Source organism: Dendropsophus ebraccatus, chromosome 10, assembly GCF_027789765.1.
Source record: "Dendropsophus ebraccatus isolate aDenEbr1 chromosome 10, aDenEbr1.pat, whole genome shotgun sequence".
In the NCBI taxonomy this organism is placed as follows: Eukaryota; Metazoa; Chordata; class Amphibia; order Anura; family Hylidae; genus Dendropsophus; species Dendropsophus ebraccatus.
The window spans coordinates 41,622,216-41,635,929 of NC_091463.1; positions in this window are offsets into that span (position 1 = coordinate 41,622,216).

Sequence of the window (13,714 nt, forward strand, 5' to 3'; positions counted from 1 at the left end):
GTAACCACCGCAGGTTGCCCGTAACCACCCCAGGTTGTCCGTAATCACGTCAGATTGCACGTAACCCCCCAGTTTAGACGTAACCACCACACGTTGCCCGTAACCACCGCACGTTGCCCGTAATCACCGCACGTTGCCAGTGACCCCCTCCAGATTGTCCGTAATCACCCCAAATTACATGTACCCACCCCAGATTACCTATAAGCACTTCAGTCTATCCGTAACAATTCTAGATTGTCTGTAACCCCTCCAGGTTGCTTGTAACCACCGCAGGTTGCGCATAACCACCCCAGGTTGCCCGTAATCATGCTAGATTACATGTAACCCCCCAGATTGCTGCACGCAACCACCGCACCTTGCCTCTGACCACCGCACTTTGCCTCTGACCACCACACCTTGCCTCTGACCATCCCAAACTGCCAATGACCCCCTCCAGATTGCCCGTAACCACGCCAGATTACAGGTAGCCACCTCAGATTACCTATAAGCACTTTAGTTTATCCGTAACCACCCCAGATTGTCTGTAACCACCCCAGATTGTCTGTAACCACCCCAGGTTGTCTGTAACCACCCCAGGTTGCCCGTATCTCCAGATTACCCGGAACCACCTCAGACTGCCCTTAACCACCTCCAGATTACCCGGAACCACCCCAGACTGTCCGTAACCACCCCACATTAACTATAATCTCATTTTTTTATTTTTTTATTTTAGTAACTGCGCTATTCTAATAACTATTACTAGCTGTGGTTTTGCTCCAGAAAATTGGCGCTCCTTCCCTGTGTTACAGATTTTGGGGTACATTTTTTTCTCCTGTTCCTTGTGAAATTTAGAAATTTCAAACTAAACCAACATATTATTGGAAAAATTCAAGTTTTTCGTTTTTACTGGGCAATTTTGAATACTTTCCTCTAATACCTTTGGGGCCAAAATGCTCATCCTACCCCAAGATGAATTCTTTGAGGGGTGCACTTTCCAAAATGGGGTGACTTTTGGGCGGTTTCTCTTCTACGGACACTACAGGGGCTCTGCAAACGCACCTGGCGCTCAGAAACTTCTTCTGAAAAATCTGCATGGAAAATGCTAATTGGCGCTCCTTCCCTTCTGAGCCCGGCTGTGTGCCCATACAGGGGTTTATGCCTACAAATGGGGTACCGTTCTACTCAGGAGAACCTGCTTTACAGATTTTGGGGTGAATTTTCTCTCCTGTTCCTCGTGAAATTGAGAAATTTCAAACATATTGGAAAAATTCGAGTTTTTCATTTTTACTGTCTATTTTTGAATACTTTCCTCTAATACCTGTGGGGTCAAAATGCTCACCACACCCCAAAATGAATTCTTTGAGGGGTTTACTTTCCAAAATGGGGTGACTTTTGGCGAGATTTTACTCCGCTGGCACTACAGGGGCACTGCAAACGCACCTGGCGCTCAGAAACTTCTTCAGCTAAATCTGCATTGAAAAAGCTAATTGGCGCTCCTTTCCTTCTGAGCCCCGCTGTGTGCCCATGCAGTGGTTTATGCCCACACATGAGATACCTTTTTACTCAGGAGAACCTGCGTTACAAATTTTGGGGTACTTTTTTTCTCTTGTTCCTCGTGAAATTTAGAAATTTCAAACTAAAGGAACATATTATTGGAAAAATTCGAGTTTTTCATTTTTACTGTCTACTTTTGAATACTTTTCTCTTTGACCTGTGGGGTCAAAATGCTCACCACACCCCAAAATAAATTCTTTGAGGGGTGCAATTTCCAAAATGGGGTGACTTTTGGTTTTTTTTCTCTCTGTTGACACTACAGGGGCTCTGCAAATGCACCTGGCGCTCGGAAACTTCTTCAGCAAAATCTGCAATGGAAAAGCTAATTGGCACTCCCTTCCTTCTGAGCCCTGCTGTGTGCCCATACAGTGGTTTACGCCCACATATGGGGTACCGTAGTACTCAAGAGAACCTGCGTTACAAATTTTGGGGTGCTTTTTCTCTCATGTTCCTTTTAAAAATGAGAAACTTTAATCTAAACGTATATATTGGAAAATTTTAATTTTTCATTTTTTTACGGCCTAATGGTAAATACTTTCCTCCAGCCCCTGTAGGGTTAAAATGCTCATTATACCCCTAGATTAATTCTTTAAGGTGTGTAGTTTCCAAAATGGGGTCACTTATGGGGGTTTCCAGTATACAAACCTCCTAAATCAACCTAAAAAAAAGAACTGGTCCCTAAAAAAATCAGTTTTGGAAACTTTCACGAAAATGTGGTAATTTGCTGATAAATTTCTAAGCCCCGTAACACCCTAAAAAAGTAAAATATGTTCATGGAATGAAGCCAGAATAAAGAGGACATATCGGTAATGTTTCTTAGTAACTAATTTATGTGATACGACTTTTTTTTTTTAGAAGCTGAGAATTTCAAAGTTCATAAAATGCTAATTTTTTTTTTCCCATGATATTTTGATATTTTTCACAAAAAACACACAAAGTAGTGACCAAATTTTGCCACTAATATAAAGTGCCATATGTGACGAAAAAACTCTCAGAATCGCTAGCATACGTTAAAGCATCACTGAGCTTTAAGCGCATAAAGTGAGACAGGTCAGATTTTGAAAAATTAGCCTGGTCTTTTAGGTGCAAATAGGCTTGGTCTTGAAGGGGTTGATCATGCGGCACCGCACCGTCTGAATGGTGCGGCCCACATACTGCAATTTAAAGGGACATTCAAGGAGGTATATAACATACTGTGTAGAACAGCAAAAAATCCCCCGAACCGGAAACATCTCATTGGTAACCGAAGAGATAAACTATGGTGAAGGTGTATCACTAATCCAACTACAGCACAAACATCGAGCCATATTGCACCTTATTGTACCAACAGTGTCAGTTGTTCGAACACGGCTATATAAAGTGGGAGTAGTTTTATGGAGCTTGCTAGGTACAAGTTGACTCAGTAGTGTTTTAGTTCTGCGGAAAATGATAGATGGATTTTTTGGGAGGATAGAACGCAGTCACTGCGAACAATCCCCCAATGTTAAGTTAAATCATCTTTTATTTCACGAGCCCCAAAATTGTATTCCGTAATTAAAGACAACCCATAATTATTCTTAGCTGCAGGTTTCCTCTGTTCACTTTAAAATAGAAGAGTCAGGTCCTTTTTTAATAATTAAATCCAGAAACAAGCATCTCCATAATTTAAAGTGAATGTAATACCCCAATTATTCAGATTTAAAAGCTCAATAAAAGAAAAGGCATCCTCTTTGGTCCCTGTCCACACCATGAACAAGTCGTCTATAAAACGACGACAGAAAAAAACATATTGCTTAAATATCTCAGATATCGGGGACTGTGCGATGAGCTCCGCCTCAAAATGCCCCATGAAAAGGTTTGCGAAGCTGGGGGAGAAGCAAGAGCCCATCGCCCATCCTGTAGATAGTCAGACCTATTCAGCAACAGTACCGTCCCCCTTGTCAGCAGGGCGTAAGACCAACTGATTGTTGGACTTCAGTGTGCTTAGAGCACTTCTCTCACCTTTGGTGAGATTGTATTTATGACCATTGTTGTACACTAGTACAAGATAGTGTACAGCAATGGTCATAAAGACAATCTGACCAAAGGTGAGAGAAGTGCTGTCAGCACACTGATGTCCAACAATCAGTTGGTCGCACACCCTGCTGACAAGGGGGGTGGTTCTGTGTTGCTGAATAGGTCTGACTAGAGGAAGCTTATAGGATACTATCAGACACTGACTATTATATCAAGCTTGATATGGATCCGACTTTGGAATATATTAAATCTTACACCTCACTTATACATGATACTATGAGTGTAGGTTTTGTAAATAAAAGGCGCTGTTGCAGAAATGTAGACTGCCACCACTCCCTCCCAGTAATGTTATAATCCAATATGTATGTACAGCCGTAGGTGTGGATTCTCTCCACAAAGGCCCCAGACGGCCACACTACCATAGGATTTTCCTGAAAGAGTCATGTTTATGGCACGAAAGACGGTAGCAATGGGATGGATGGATATCAGACCCCCATCAGTGAGTAAATGGAAAAAGCTAATCAACTCCATACTGTCTTGATGAGTTTATTATCTACAAACACAGAGGGTGTCCTGGGAAATTCCGTAAAGTGTGGGGCTGGTGGTGTGACTCGCCTCTGACAGCATTCCAACCTAGTAGGTTTGTACGGATAGATGAACATAATATTCCTTCACCTCGCGGTGATGATTAATTCAATTTCATGACTTCTTTGGGTGGAGATGTCCGCAATGGTGCTATTGTATGGTATGTGTGATATCTTTTCTTACTATGTAATATGGTTTTTTTTTCTACTGCCCTTCTCTGCTTTCTTTTGTGACTCATGGACACAGGCGCCTTTATAACTGCTCTGCTGAGCTGTCATGTACATATGATGTATGTAATATGTCACATTGCTTGTGTCTGTTCCTTATCCTTCAATAAAAAGAGTTTAAAAAAAACAAAGGCCCCAGACACGGTGGTAAGACAAATTTGTTTCATTTTTAATCTACTCCTTATAATGGTTTCAATACAATGTCCACGTAATGTTTGGATTCAGCGTATTATACATATACTTGCGTATATGTACCGATTCTTTCTATTGCAGTTGCCCCCTGCGTGGGAAAATACATAATCTTGGCTTGTTTTTTTTCTCCTACCCTTGGCACAGTTTTTGAGTGTTTTGTTTCTTGTTTTCTGTGTAAAGCTGTCCAAAAAAGAAAAATACTTTCAATAAAAATTATCTGATTTAAAAAAAGAAAAAAAAGAAAGACTTTTTACCTAAAGTGCACAAGTGTGATAAAAACCTCCCGGGAGACCTATCATTTCGGGTGTGGGTTCTCTTAATAGTAACCTTTCACATTAAATTGATTTATTCTTGAAAAATATGTTTGTTTATTACCTTCCTTTTTAACCCCTTAAGGACAGAGCCAATTTCGATTTTTGCGTTTTCGTTTTTTCCTCCTTGTGCTTAAAAGGCCATAGCACTTACATTTTTCCACCTAGAGACCCACAAGCCACAAGAACTAATTTTTAGCGTCACTAATTGTACTTTGCAATGACAGGTTGAATTTTTGCATAAAGTACAGTGGAAAACCAGAAAAAAAATTAATGTGTGGTGAAATTGAAAAAAAAAAAACGCATTTTGTTTATTTGGTGGGTATTTGTTTTTACGCCACTTGCCCTGGGGTAAAACTGACTTGTTATATATGTTCCTCAAGTCGTTATGATTAAAACGATATATAACATGTATAACTTTTCTTTTATCTGATGGCCTGTAAAAAATTTAAACCATTGTTAACCAATATATGTTCCTTAAAATCGCTCTATTCCCAGGCTTATAGCGCTTTTATCCTTTGGTCTATGGGGCTGTGGGATGTTTATTTTCTATCGGTACCTTGATTGCGCATATGCGACTTTTTGATCGCTTTTTATTACAATTTTTCTGGATTTAATGCGACCAAAAATGCGCAATTTTGCACTTTGGGATTTTTTTGCGCTTACGCCGTTGACCGTGCGAGATCAGGAATGTGATAAATTAATAGTTTGGGCGATTACGCTCGCGGCGATACCTAACATGTTTATTTATTTATTTTTATTTATAACCTGGGAAAAGGGGGCTGATTCAGACACTTTTTTTTAATTTTTTTTACACTTATACTAGAAGCCCTCCTGGGGGACTTCTAGTATATACACTCTGATCTCTCTTATACAGCAAAGATCAATGAGATCAGCACTCGTTTGCTTTCGGCTGCTGCAGCCAAAAACAAATGAGTGCCGAGCCGGGGTCAGCGCCATTTTGGCGGAGACCCCGGCCGTCTTCAGTCACGGAGATCGCTTCTCCGGGACAATGTCCCAGGGAGCGATCTCCCCCACTAGACACCAGGGAACGGCTGCATACGGTAATCGGATGCAGTGGTCAACTTTGACAGCTGCATCCGATTACCTTATTAGCGGGCACGGCGATCGGACCGTGCCCACTAATAGCCGCGGTCCCGGGCTACACGCGGCACCCGGAATTGTGGCGGATCAGAGCGGGGTCACCGCGTGTCCCCGTTCTGAACGCCCTTAACGACAACAGGACGTAAATATACGCCCTTTGTCGTTAAGGGGTTAAAGGATTCATCTGAACTCATTTCAGAATTACATGCAGTCTCTTTGCTTTCTGATTTCTCTTTTATTTTGTTGGATGTTAGTGCACTTTAATCCAAAATTTATATTTCTTTGGGATTAGAATCAGTTTATTATTATTTAGCTAATGATACTACACTACAAGCTAATTTTATTTTAGATGAGATGCGTTTTATCCTTGAGCATAATGCGTTTTCATTTGAGGGAGAGATCTTTTGTCAAGTTAGGGGCTGTGCGATGGGCTCTCGCTTCTCCCCCAGCTTCGCAAACATTTTCATGGGGCGTTTTGAGGCGGAGCTCATCGCACAGTCCCCGATATCTGTGATGTTTAAGCAATATGTTTTTTTCGATCGTCATTTTATAGACTACTTGTTCATGGTGTGGACAGGGACCAAAGAGGATGCTGTCAGGAATTTGCACTGGTAAGAACTGGACCTGTTTTTGCCTTTTGTTTGACACACCCGCATTCCTTTCAGTCTCTGGCAGTGCAGGGGTTACACTGCTCACTACTGGGCTTGATTGTTGCAGCTGAGTGGTGTTCCTTGACTGACAGTTCCCTCTGCCTCTCTGGAGCCTGGGTGATCAGAGCACCGGTCCAATCAGGATCCGGACCGGGCTCTTGGTTAGCATAAAACAGAGCTGAGGCAGAGTCCCAGTGCTGGCTAATTAGGTTAACTCCTGTTCCCAGCTTCCCTGTGTCTTTCCTGCTATTTCCGTCCTAACTCCTGCTGTTTGCTCAACTGTGTTACCTGACCCCCTGGCTTTGGCTTTTGACTTTCTGATTGTATTGCTGACATTGTGCTGCGTTGCCCATGTGGTTTTGATTTGGCTTGTTCACCATTCTCCATTGTGTTTGTCTGTCTGTCCTGTTTTGTGTGCCACATATACAGCGTAGGGAACGTCTTCGTGTTTGTCCACGACCGCCTAGGGTCTACTGAGGCAAGTAGGTAGGGACAGTGGGCGGGTTCAGACTCAGGGCCCACTGTCTTGTTGTGTCCGTACCTCCCCATTCTGACAGATGCATTTTCTTTTGTTAAGCTTTTAAATCAGAATAATTGGGGTATTACATTCACTTTAAATTATGGAGATGCTTGTTTGGAGATTCTGGATTTAATTATTAAAAAAGGCCCTGACTCATCAATTTTAACCTCCACTTTTTTTTAAAAAAAGTTGACGAAAATAGTTTTTTAGACTTTACTAGTTGTCATCTTCCTAACTGGTTAAAAAATTTGCCTTTTGGCCAATATCAACATATTAGAAAGAATTGTACCATGGATATGGACTTTCAGCAACAGTCCAAAATTTTGTATAATCGTTTTGTGAGTAAGGGGTACCCCAAATGTCTACTTTCTAGTGCATATAATAGAAATAAAAATATTACACAAAAGAGTATTTTGGATAACATGAAAGCAAATCAAAGTGAACAGAAGAAACCTGCAGCTAAGAATAATTATGGGTTGTCTTTAATTACGGAATACAATTGTGGGGCTCGTGAAATTAAAGTTTTAACTAAACATTGGGGGATTGTTCGCAGTGACCCTATTCTGCGTTCTATCCTCCCAAAAAATCCATCTATCATTTTCCGCAGAACTAAAACACTACTGAGTCAACTTGCACCTAGCAAGCTCCGTAAAACTACTCCAACTGTATATAGCGATGTCCAAACAACTGACACTGTTGGTACAATAAGGTGCAATATGGCTCGATGTTTGTGCTGTAGTTGGATTAGTGATACACCTTCACCATCGTTTACCTCTTCGGTTACCAATGAGATGTTTCCGGTTCAGGGGATTTTTTGCTGTTCTACACAGTATGTTATATACCTTCTTGAATGTCCCTGTAAATTGCAGTATGTGGGCCGCAACATTCAGACGGTGTGGTGCCTCATGAATCAGCATAGAGCCAATATTAAAAATGTTTTTTTGTTGCACAGTGTCTCTAGACACTATTATCTGAAACAAAACTCAGATTTTAGCAGTTTAAAGTTAAAGGGGTATTCCCCCCCAAGAGCTAAAAAAATAAAATGCTCCCAAACCTAGCTAGTCTTACTCACCAAGTCCCCCTGAGAATTTTGAGCCGTCTCCCGTCTTTCTAGCTGCTTCCGTTCCATAGTTACAAGCTTTTTAGAAAGCCGAACTATATCCAACATGGCTCCAGCCAGAAAACTACATCTCCCATCATGCAATGCTTACGTCTGATTGGTCCATGATGTAGCAGAGCTGATATCCACAAGATATAGCAGAGTTGAGAGTGTTGTATAGCAGAGTTGAGAGCGGGGGGGGGGGGGGGGGGGGTTGGGGTGGCAACGTCAGGGGGCACAGTGTGAGGGCCACAGGTGTGTTTAGGGGCGAGGGGGCACACAGGTGACCTGGGGGGAGGCAGTCGGGAGACAGCAGCAGCAGCTGTCAGTGTCCTCCCTCACTTCAATAGGCATGGTTAGAAGCCAGCCCATTGAAGAGAGGGAGGACACGTGATGCCGTCTCGGAGGGTGGGGGCCAGGAGCAGGGAGCGTGTCGGGTTGGACTGAGATCTGATGATTCTAAGCAAACGGTGGGGGTGAGTGCTTCTAGATAACAGCAAAACTGTGCAGAATCCGTAATAACTTTATATTGGAAAGATGGAAAGCTACGGGTGGGCAGCGTATTAATGCAAAAAATTTTTTGGGGGGAATACCCCTTTAACTATTTCAGAACAGATTGGAGAAGATGTACCCAGTAGGTTTAAACAGCTCATAAATAGGGAATCCTATTGTATTTTTAGACTCTGTTCACTGTCTCCAGGTAGCCTTAATGAAGTGTTAGAAAATTCCAAGTTTTAAATCAGGTTGATGTTTATTCTAACATTTTTTTGTCCGCTGTTTTTTTTTATTTAATAAAAATAAAGGTTTTGGTTTTTCTTAAGTTTTTTAAAGTTTTTTTTGCCTTTTTATATATTTTTGTACGCTGTTTTTTATGTAGCTGCAGTACTAACCAATTATACATGTCTTCATGCTATTTGCATGTTTTTTATGTAGTTACAGCTGTAGTACTAATTAATTGTATATGTTTTGTGTCAGCTCTTTAGGAGTTAACCCTGATGGGTGGAATAGCTCCACCTATCTTATTGACATCATTATTTCTTTTTGGTATAAGTTGTGTTGTGTCTCTCCTGTAATGTTATATGACTCTAGAAAAAGAAACCAGTACGGTTCCGAAACGCGTTGGATATTTTTTAATAAACTTTTATATTTTATATGATTCATCTGGTCACCATTAGTCGGACCTGTGCCTGGATCCCTGTTGTTGGAGTTTGGTGGTGTTTTCCTAATTATTCCCTTGGTGGAGTTCGGGAGTGGCTGCAGTTCGCAGGTTTATGCTCTTCATGCTATTCCGAGAGTTGTGCCTCCTGGTCAGCACAACTCAGGTGAGGGTTACCATATTCTATCCCTTCACCCCTTTTAGTCCAGCTGATCCGCGCCATGGAGAGCTGTCCCTTGTTTTTCTTTTTCTTCTGTGTACTCAATGGCAGTCAAACTCGCAGCAGGAATGTACATCCGCTCGGCCAATCAGTGCGCTGCCCTGCCACATCGCACTGATTGGCTGAGCGGGCCGTGAAGACGGCGGGTGCCCCGAAGCAAGCCGGAGCCGGGATCAGGTGGCGTATAGTCTCTGACGGCTGGGGGGTTAACGGGGCGGGCTGCGGGATGTACATCCCTGCTGCGAGTTTGTCTGCTATTGAGTACACACGGCCGGGATCCACAGCGAGTCTGCGGATATGGCAAGTGTGTTTGTACCCTTAATGAGGAATGATGCAGAAAACAAACCAAGCTACATTAAGGCATGGAAAAATTAGACACTACCTTTACTTCCACTACTCTTACACAAATGTTTAAGCATTGACATGGCTTCTCTCACTTTGTTAAAATTCAGGAGGATTCATTTAAACTCAAAAAAACATGGTATAAAACACCATATTTATTGAAACAAATTATATATCTAGCAATGATTATTGCTGGAGATGTACAGCCCAACCCAGTACTCAGTAATTTTTTTCACGTCTGTAGATTCCTTCCACTATCCACCTCTACAAGCCGGTAAAAATTACGGATTGGGCATCTGTAGTGCATCCATATTTCCATAAATCCGTTTTTAGAAAAATTACCTTTCCACAAACTTTTTAATTTTTCTTATTTTACGTAAATACGGATGCCAAAAGGCTACAATCCATAGAAAATAGCAGGCCCCATTAATTTCTATGAGAGAATCCACCAAAAAAAGTGGGTCCCCACTAGGACATGTCCTTTTTTTCAGGATTGAGTGATTGGGGGGGGGGGGGGGCGTGGAGTGAGGTTGCTCTCTGCTGGAGCTCAGTGAAGACGGGCTCTGCTCTCTCCATTGTAAGCCTATGAAGGGGGGAGGGGCTGAGGGAGATGAGGGAGCAGGAAGAGGTGACATGAAGGTCAGCTGTTTGCAGACTCTCTGGGCACCTAAACCGCAGGATTCTGGGGTCAGAAAGGTCAGTGCTTATCTATGAACTTACTGAGAGAAGATTGCAGGGTGTTGTGCTGTGCAGGACTGCTCCGTGCTCAGTCACTCCTAACAGCCCCTCCCCTCTCCATAGCCACATAATCGACACAGAAATCCTGCAGCTTCTGCAGTGATGGGGGAGGCTGGGAGATTGCTTTTTCAGTACAGAAGGAAACTCTTTTGGTTTATAAAACCTATTACAAAGTTTCTTAAAATCGCTTGAACTGTTGATATTTAGGGTATATTCACACGGACGAGCTCGCAGCGAGATTCTCGCTGCGAGCCCGGCAGGTCCTGGCAGTTCCGATACACTACATACTTGCTGCGGTCTAAACGACCGCAGCGAGTATGTAATTATACCGCCCTTAACCCCTTCTGCTCCTGCCCGGCTCCCCCGCTGTAAACATACTTTACCTGTCCTTGCTGCACGGGTCCGGCGTCCTGCTCTCCTGTCCGGCCAATCAGTGTGTTGCCCAGCCGCAGCCACTGATTGGCCGGGCGGGAGAGCAGGACGCCGGACCCCTGCAGCGAGGACAGGTAAAGTATGCTTACAGCGGGGGAGCAGAAGGGGTTAAGGGCGGTATAATTACATACTCGCTGCGGTCGTTTAGACCGCAGCAAGTATGTAGTGTATGGGAACTGCCAGGACCTGCCGGGCTCGCAGCGAGAATCTCGCTGCGAGCCTGCCCGTATGAATATACCCTTAATGTTTTCAAAAAAATGACCCTGAAATGACATTTACGCTTTAATGTCCTCCCAAATGAAGAGAGCTGAGAAGAAAGCAGCTGCTCAACAAGCGCAGGCAGCTAAAGCAGCGCTATCAAAATACGCCTGGTCTCCGGGACAGCTACCACATACACCACCTCAGGGGGGAAGAACAGCGACAGGAACATTGGATGCATCTGATGCGTCAGGTATGGACACTAGCCAGCAGATGCTGGGAACTCCTGATCCTCCTTCAGTGCTGGGTGAGAAAGTGGGTCTTGACCCACAGATGAATGTGCAGTTCAATTTTGGCTGAAGTTAGAGACCTGATAAGTGCCCTTCCTACTCGCTCTGATTTATCCTCACAGTTGGCCAATATGGAGGAAAGATACAGTAAAGATGTGGCTGATATTAAGCTCTCCTGTGAGGGGATAATGACGGCAGTATCGGCTCTAGAAACACGCCAGGCAGCGGCTGAGGTCGCCATGAATAAAATGGCAACTCAGGTGACACAGCATGATAATCTAAGAAATATCACATTACAAGTGGATGACTTGGAAAATAGGAGCCATCGCAACAACATTAAGATCCTATCAGGCCTATCAGAGGACATTAACCCCTTAGTGACCGCCGATACGGCTTTCTACGGCGGTCACTAATGGTCCTTATTCTGCTGCCATCAGCTTTTTACGGCGATGGCAGAGAATAAGGCTGCGGGGCCGGGACGGCCCCCACCCCATCCCCCCGGCTACCGGAGGTAGCTGAGGGGTTGGGGCAGTGTGTGGGGTCCGTCCCGGCCCCCCCCCCTTACCGACGATCGCCGCTATTAACGTTATAGCGGCGGCCGTCGGTAAAGAGGATTACCGGTGCTGCCGCCGCCTTTCATCTCCCCCCGTGAATCTACGGCGGGGGGAGATGAAATAAGTGTATATCAGACCCCAGATCAGACCCCCCTAGTGCCCCGATAACTAACCCCCCTCCCCCGGCGGCCATCATTTCCAAGATGGCCGCCGCCATCGCTGTGAACCGACTAACGTCGGTTCACAGCGATGAAAAAGTTAAAATGAATGAAAGCCCCATGCTCTCCGCCACCGGAGGTAGCGGAGAGCATGGGGCAGTCATCGGGGACCCCCCTGTGGGGTCCCGGTACAAGCGATCAGCGGTATATACTATATACCGCTGATCGCTTGTACCATGTGCTCCCGGCACTTTTTATCCCCTGTCACCATAAATGATTGGTGACAGGGGATAAAAAGTGATGTCCCCTCACCCCCCAAGTCGCCCCCCACCCCCCCTGTCACCCCCGTCCCCCAGTCACCCCCCCTTCCCCATATACTCACCGGAACCCACGGAGCTCCTTCCTCCTCGACGTCCTGGCTGGTTATGAAGTGCGCATGCGCTTCACAACCAGCCAACTCTGAAAATTTAAAGTGACAGAGACCAATTTGGTCTCTGTCACTGAACTATGATTACTGTGATTGAAAATATCACAGTAATCATAGTAATACAGTGAAAATGAATATGTAAAGTACAAAAAGTGACAAACATACACTCCCAAGTTTACTCCCAAATTACCCCTAACCCCTCCCCAGATTACCCGTAACCACCGCACGTTGCCCGTAACCACCGCACGTTGCCCGTAACCACCGCACGTTGTCCGTAACCACCGCACGTTGTCCGTAACCACCGCACGTTGCCCGTAACCACCGCACGTTGCCCGTAACCACCGCAAATTGCCAGTGACCCCCTCCAGATTGCCCGTAACCACCCCAAATTACATGTACCCACCCCAGATTACCTATAAGCACTTCAGTTTATCAGTAACAATCTCAGATTGTCTGTAACCCTTCCAGGTTGCACATAACCCCCCCAGGTTCCCCGTAATCATGCCAGATTACATGTAACCCCCCCCCAGATTGCACGTAACCACCGCGCGTTTCCTCTGACCACGCCACGATGCCTCTGACCACGCCACGATGCCTCTGACCACGCCACGATGCCTCTGACCACGCCACGATGCCTCTGACCACGCCACGATGCCTCTGACCACCGCACGTCGCCTCTGACCACCACACGTCGCCTCTGACCACCACACGTCGCCTCTGACCACCACACGACCACCCCAAATTGCCAATGACCCCCTCCAGATTGCGGTGCCCATGTCAGATTACAGGTACCCACCCCAGATTGCCTATAAGAACTTCAGTTTATCCGTAACCACCCCACATTGCCCGTAACCACCCCACGTTGCCCGTAACCACCCCAGATTGTCAGTAAGCACTGCAGGTTGCCTGTAACCACCCCACGTTGCCCGTATCCACCTCAGATTGTCTGTAAGCACTGCAGGTTGCCCGTAACCAGCCCACGT